Source organism: Prionailurus viverrinus, chromosome B4 (assembly GCF_022837055.1).
Source record: "Prionailurus viverrinus isolate Anna chromosome B4, UM_Priviv_1.0, whole genome shotgun sequence".
Lineage (NCBI taxonomy): Eukaryota > Metazoa > Chordata > Mammalia > Carnivora > Felidae > Prionailurus > Prionailurus viverrinus.
Genome location: NC_062567.1, coordinates 60,277,128 through 60,284,805, shown reverse-complemented (window position 1 = coordinate 60,284,805; position 7,678 = coordinate 60,277,128). Strand labels below are relative to the sequence as shown.

At 43.2% G+C, this 7,678-nt stretch overlaps 1 pseudogene; it reads right to left on the bottom strand.

Annotated features, from left to right (window-relative positions):
* Positions 1 to 6,461: 6,461 nt before the first annotated feature.
* Positions 6,462 to 7,011, bottom strand: LOC125170589 (60S ribosomal protein L9-like; annotated as a pseudogene).
* Positions 7,012 to 7,678: the final 667 nt, after the last annotated feature.

Below are 7,678 nucleotides of genomic sequence, written 5' to 3'. Positions count from 1 at the left end.
ACTGAGAGTAAAACCCAAACTTGCTTCCACAGACAAAATGGCCCTCCATTTTCCGGGTCCTGCCCACCCCCTCACTTCACCCCTTCTGTTCCCCACTTGCTCATTGCTCTTGAGCCTGGGACCCTCTGACAGGTCCTCATAGGGCTGCTCCTCCCCTTACTCAGGCCTCAGCTCAGACCTTACCTGCTCAGGGAGACCTGCTGTGACCAGCCATGCTGATCCATCACTCTCGAGACATCCATCCTGTTTCCCTCTCTCCAGGACATTGACATTGCTCCTTCATTGTTGGCTATCTAGTGTCTGTCTTCCTCTGCTGGAAGGGAAGGTACACAAAGGTAAGGACCTTGTCTTGCTTATTGACCAGGACATCCCTGGTGCCTGAAACATGAAGCCACATGGGAGATGCACAAGAACAATGAATGAGTCCTTGAACAAATGGAGGAAAGTAAAGGAAGGAAGGAATAGGAACAGAGATCTTGAAAAGCGAGCTTTCGGAGACTGAAAAAAAGACATAAGTTGAACTGGTAAAGTGCTAATGCTGCAGATAAAATTTCCTTATTTATTAAAAGTCTTCCTTGCCCATTATTGGCAGTCTACTTTAGTGAGCACCTGTGCCTGTAAATCTATGTCAATCTTTATAGCTGTGTTGGTCAAAGAAGACAACAAAATTTTAAAGGCTTTGGAAAATTCCATGCTCTTGAAGCATATTCCTGCCTCTTTAAACCATTTCTGAGAGATAGAATCCCCTGGGCTTTCTTTCCTATTTGTGCTGTAATAAATTCCTGTCACACACAAAGAACAGGGAGCAGGAGCAAGGGGAAGGTAGAGCACTGTCCTCCCCCCCAAAGCCTGTGGGTACCCACACTCTGATGCCTGGGGCTTTTCCACCACAAAGACAGCAAAATGTTTGCTCTTCTTAATTGAAGCTTCACAGACCCATACCTCCTGTTTCCCAATGACAGCAGACAGCAGGGCTTCTGCTTCCTCCTCTAGCTACTTTTTAAAAAGTTTACTTATTTATTTTGAGAGAGAGGGTACAGGCAAGGGAGGAGCAGAGGAAGAGGGAAAGGGAGAGAGATAATCCCAAGCAGGTCCCATGCCTAGTGAGGAGACAGCCCCATGTGGGACTTGATCTCACAACCGACCTGAGCCAATATCAAGAGTTGCATGCTTAACTGACTGAGCCACCCAGGTGCCCCTCCTCTAGCTACTTTTTAAACTGCTGTAACAAGACAGAAAGGGAGGAAAAGAAGGAAAGAAGGAAGAAGAGAGGGAGGGAAAAGATGGAGAGATGGGGAGGTCACAAAGAACTGGCTCAGTACTTCCTTTTCCAATCATCCCACACAGCACCAGGGATACTTAACGCTGAAAACCCACATAGTAGAGAAACCCAGCCCAGTCCCTCAACTGAGACCACATGGCTTATGGGGACATGGGGAATTTATGAGCAGGGTCTGATGTCAAGAGAGAGTAGCAGATGTTGCAAATCTTTTTGTGGGGGAACCACTGTTTCTGATTCTCAAAGAGGGTGCACAGGCAGTGAGGAGGCTGGGGTGGGGGCATTCCTCAGCTGCTGATGGTGGGCACCATTAGCCATGATTACACATGGAATTGAAGGAAGACAAAGTCAAATGTGGAGACAAAGCTTGCAAGGAATAGCAATACTCTGACGCACTCACTAGCCCTGCCCCTGGAAGCAACGATTCTCCTCTTTTAGCTCCTTTTTTAAAATAAAAAAAAAATTTTATTGAGATATAATTGACATATAACATTATATTAGTTTTAGGTGTACAACATAATGATTTGTTATTTGTATATATTGTGAAATGACAACCACAGTCTAATTAATATCTGTCACCAGTTTGTTGTGTGTGATAAGAACTTTTAAGAGCTACTCTCTTAGCAATTCTGAAATTCACAATAGTCACCCTACTACACATTGCATCCTGTGACTTGTTTTATTTTATTGTGACTTATTTTATTTCATGTATTTATTTTAAAGTTTGTTTATTCTGAGAGAGAGAGAGAGAGAGAGAGAGAGAGAAAGTGTGAGTGGGGGAGGGGCAGAGAGAGAAGGAGAGAGAGAGAATCCCAAGCAGGCTCTGCACTGCAAAGCCTGATGTGGGGCTCGATCCTGTGAACTGTGAGATTATGACATGAGCTGAAGTCAGATGTTAACTGACTGAGCCACCCAGGTACCCCATCCTATGACTTATAACTGCAAGTTTGTATGTTCTGACCCCCTTCATGCATTTCACCCACCTCTCTCCCCACTCCTGTGACAGTCATCAGTCTGTTCTCTGTATCCATGAGTTTGGATTTTATTCACTTGTTTTTTATTTTTTATTTTAAAGAGAGAATGAGCTGGGGAGAGACAGAGAGAGAGAGAGCCAGAGAGTGAGAGAGAGAGAATCTTAAGCAGGCTCCATGCTCAGCACAGAGCCCCACATAAGGTTTGATCCCACAACCCTGGAAACATGACCTGAGTCAAAATCAAGAGTCAGATGCTCAACTGACTGAACCACTCAGGTACCCCAACTTATTTGTTTTTTATATTCCACATATAAGTAAGATCATACAATATTTGTCATTCTCTGACTTATTTCACTTAGCATAATGCCCTCAAGCACGATCCATGTTGTCACAAATAGCTGGATTTCCTTCTTTTTGATGGCTGAATAATATTCCATCATCTATCTATCTATCTATCTATCTATCACCTTTTTCACATTTTCTTTATCCATTTATCTATTGATAGACACTTAAGTTGTTTCCATGTCCTAGCTTTTGTAAATAATGCTGCAATGAATATTGGAGCAAATGTATCTTTTCAAATTAGTGTTTTCATTTCATTTGGAAAAATACCCAAAAGTGGAATTGTGGATTATATGATAGTTTTATTTTCAATTTTTGAGGTATGTCCACATTGTTTTTCTTTTTTTTTTAGGCGTTTGCTTCCATGTTTCTAAATAATACTATCATATGGCAATTTTGCTTATATTAGATTCTCAAAGGAGATTCTCTGCTGTATAACAAACCAGCGCTGAATCTAGTGGAATAAAACACCAAGCATTTTATTAGGCCCACGGTGCTGAGTCAGGGATTCAGGTAGAGCACAGGGGGAACAACCTGTGTGTATCCCAGGATGTTTGGCACTTCAGCTGGAGTGACTCAAATAGCTATGCCTGCTGTTCATGCCTAGGGCCTTGGTTCTGGCTGTCAACTTGTTTCCTCAACTTTTCTCCTTGTTAAATCAGGTGGGGCTGGAATGACCAAAATGGTTTCTTCGTTCTTTTCTGTGTCTGGGCTGCAATGGATGTAACAGCTAAGGTAGGCTGGGTGTCTCTCTTTCTCAACATAGCCTTTCCATAGTATGGCAATCGCAGGGTGCTCAGACTTCTTACCTGGTGTTTGACTTCCCTCAGAATGATCATTCCAACAGTCAGGAAGTAGAAGCTTCCAGTGTCTTATGGAATGAATAGAAATGAGCATAGTGAAGCTTCTGTCATTTTCTGTTAGTCAAAGCAGTTATAGAGCCTGTCTAGATCTGCCCTCTATAAGAGGAACATCTTAAAATTTTACCACCTTTTATGTGCCCATGCCCCAAACCCATGACCCTCTAAACACTGAAAACACTTGAGTTAACATAACTGTTTCATGGTACAGATGTAAGCCTTGACAGTAGATGTGCTAGGAGGTCTCCTGACTCTTGTCCTGAGTACCTTCCACGGGAGTAGGGGTGCACACAGATTCGTGACATAGTCTATAAGGACATACAAACTTGGGTCCAAACTCTGGCTATATCCCTCATCAACTGGTTCACTTTGGGCTGGTTATTCTTTAAGCCTTAGTTTCCTCCTCTGTAAAATGAAAACAGTAACAGCCCTTGTCTCACGGGATTGTTGTGAGACTTGGGTAGTAGGTGTCAGTGCTCAAGAAACACTGAGTGTTATTGGCCAGTCTCCTTGTGATATACTTTCATGGCATTCTGAACTTTCCCTCTGCAGCACTTATCACAATTATGATCAACTATACTGTAACTACTATGTAATGTCTGCTCTTTGAGAGCAGGAATCATAGGTACCTTGTGTTTGGCTTTATCCCTAATGTCCAGTAAACTGCCAGACACATAGGGTACATTTTGAATGAATGAATGTTTCTACTGGTTCACAATCCTCTCTGGAGCTTTCCTGGTATAATCTGCAACCGTCCCACATACGTGGAGGGCAGGGAGAGACTGAAGAAAGAGGAAAGCCACTCTAGGCTGGTACTTGACAGTTTTAATAATAGCAAAGAGAACTTACATATGAGGCTTGTCTTGGGCCGGAAGCAAGACAAATGGATCCCTGTGCCCACGCTCCAAATCTTAAAAGTTTATAAAGAGGCCCTAACTGGGCTCAGTTACATATGCCCTGTAGATGTTTTTAATACCAGATTGCCAGCTGAAGGCTATGTCCTTGGAGCAGCCTTTGGGAGAGGGAAAGGCAAGTGGGAAGCACATTCTAAGGACAGGAGAGGGAGTGAAGAGCCTCTCAGTTCCCTGGGCCCAGCCCAGAGTCACTTCTTTTTGATGATGTTCCCCAATATCCATATGCAGAGCTGCTGGGTGTAAGCATCAAATGTGTTGAAGAGCACAGAATTTGAAACTATGAGTTATTGGCCTTCTGAACCAGATACCGGCAGTATTATCCCTTCCATAAGGCTTGTGTCAGTTCATTATGAAGAAGGTCAAGAAGGATTATTCAGAGAACAAAAGAGACAATTATCCTCTTTGAGAAACTGCCTGGTTCAACAGTGGCAGGATGAAGAAGAGACAAAGGAGTGTAGGTAACAGTGGGGGCTGGAGAGTTCTGAGACCAGAGGAGATGAGACCTCAGTGGGGACAGTTTCACACTTCACGGACACATTAAAATAGCTCTGGCCAGACCAAATTAGATAGCACATGCGCAGTCACTTGTCAAATCCTTCTGCTGTCAGTGAGGCAAAGCAGAAAGAAGTTAGGAGGCAAAGATAAGGTGGATACAAGAAAGAAGTGGGAATCAAGAGGGGTAAAGGGTCAGTCTCTGAAAAGTTAGGCAGACAATGCAATTACTTGCATCAGCTGAGACTAAAGAGAGGAAAGTCATTCTCATTCCAGGTAAGGAGAGGTCCTCTGACTCACGGCTCTCAGGGCACTCCTGGGCCTTTGCAGTCAAATGCAAGCTCGAGTCAAAGTGATAATGGGGCTCCTTGCCTCTATTTCACTCCCTGGGATTTACAGAGAAACGACAGAGCGCCAAGCTATTCAAAAGTTTCCAAGGATTACATGCCCTGGCAGGAAGGTGATCAGAATGTAATGACTCATCCCAGCTTGTTGCCACTCAATAGCATGTCTGTCTTCTTCGTGACAAAGAGAATAAAGTCAGGAAACTTTTTTTTTTTTTAGATAAAATTATGAATCTAACAAAGGCAGGAGAATAAATCAATTGCAACAAAGAAAAAGTTCAAAAGAGATAAGGCCTTATAATTACTGCCATTAAAAACTTAAAAGTCTGCACATCAAATGGCTGCTATTTATGGAGTTAATAGGGGAAGAAAATTGCAGTATGTGCTTAAACTTCTAATATGCCTTCACCATTCTCATCATTAAAAACTACAGATAAAAATGCATAATGCTTAATTTTTTAAAATGAAAATACCCTGCTAAATATAGTTCTTATACGAATAGAACATGTGACTAAAAAGTATCAACCGATCTTCCTGTGCGGTTTGTGGCATTCTAATAGGCTTAATTACTGATGTCATCAGTTCTAACAGGCTTAATGACTGGTGTCTTTGATAATTATTATTTGCCGCATTGCTTTCTTGTCAAGCCACAAGTATCTGCCCAAGGTCACCGCGCTGAGAAGGAGTAAGAGGGTCTACGAAGGCTGTAAGGAAAGTATAGGTTGGATGGTGCACCTGAAGAGGGTGCAGCATCTGGGGATGAGGAAAACGAGCTTAGGGCAAAGTGTGTGGCTTTTCATTGGTATATTTTCAGGTATGAGACAGCCATGTGATTGTGGTATGTGATAAACACAAGAGCTTTCCTTCTGTGATCGCTTGCCTGAAGCCAAATCACACAGGATACAAGACGGATCTTTGAAAGTCATAATTACACCTAATTCTCATGCTGAATTACCACAAAAAAACAGGTCTCGGGCGGGCATGTATCCACCTGCTGGGAGCCAGCATCATGAGTCTGGATAGTCCTGGAGGTGTCATCCTCACGCACCTCAGATGATCCCAGCTCACTGATCTCAACAAAGAGACCAGCTTCTCTCTCTCTCTCTCTCTCTCTCTCTCTCTCTCTCTTTCTCTTTTTTCCTAAGAAAAAGTCCCAAATCAATATAGCTTTTATTTCATCCTTAAAATATCACAAATCAGTCTTAAAAATTATTTGGCACCTTGCCGTTTCTGTAGCTGGATGGACAACTTATTCATCAGTGTGCTGATGAAACATAGACACCATGCAAAATTTTTCTGAAATCCTTGTTTTTAGCTGTTGTGGCTTGCTGAGTCAAAGCAGCTGAGTTGGATACAAGTTCAAGGCCATTTCCTTCATGAATTACCTCCTCTTTCTGGGCTTGAGGTACAGAACAAGCAACACCTGGCCTCATCTGAACCCTGCGGATGTACTTTTTGCCCAAGAAATTTTGGATTTCCGCAAGAGAACCATTCTTCTGAATAACAATGATGATGGGGAAGTAAGCATACACAGACCTCATCTTGTTATGGAAGCCTGGTGTGACACCCTTGACCGTGCTCTATACATGACCACAGGTAGTGCAAACACAAGCCAGTTCTTTTCTCTTTCTGTACCATTTGTCAATCTCTTCTTTTTCTTGCCAAGAAGACTGAGTTCCACATTCATGTGATCCAAGTCCCTTTGCAGGTTCCTCTGGGGCACCTCCCAATAACAGTGCATCCTTTCAGAGTGATGTCGACGTTTTCTGGAACGTCGACAGCCTGATTGCTGAGAATGGTCTTCATTCTCACAGTAGATGCAGCAAAGAGCAACGGGACCAGCTTCTCATTTCTCGTTTCCACCACTTTTCTTTTCCCCTCTGTACTTAACATTTTGTACAACTCGGCTGTTAGCGACACCTGTGGACCCGGGCAAGGCTCACGGACCACCATAGTCAGGGGCTGCTGCTCACGATAAAGCTAGTGGTTTTAGGGGTGCTCAGAGAGAGGGCCACTCAGGCCTTGAGTCAGCCACCACAAATGCCCACTCAAGAAGCTGCAGGATCCACATGGAGAAGCTGTAAAGAGGTGTAATGAGCCCAGGATTCACAGTATACTGACAGAGATCCACACCTACATGGTCGAACTCAAGTCACTTAAACTCAACAAACCTCAGTGTCCTCATGTAAACTCTAAACGAAAATGCGTCCCTGATGAGGAAGATAGAGTTCTAGCTCTCTTCACCACTCAGGCCTGTCTGTGTCAGTGCATGTAAAGTAGTGTAACGGAGTACAAGCCACACACACACACGTGCTATGCACTTCTATAACACACGTGTGTGACATAGATGTGCTGGACTCCAATGAGAGGCAACAATTAGACACAACTGCTCCGTGAATACATATTTATGTTGCTGGAAGCCTAGTTAGGTTTGATGTAACTAAATAAATTAGCATGATACATTTTGATCATA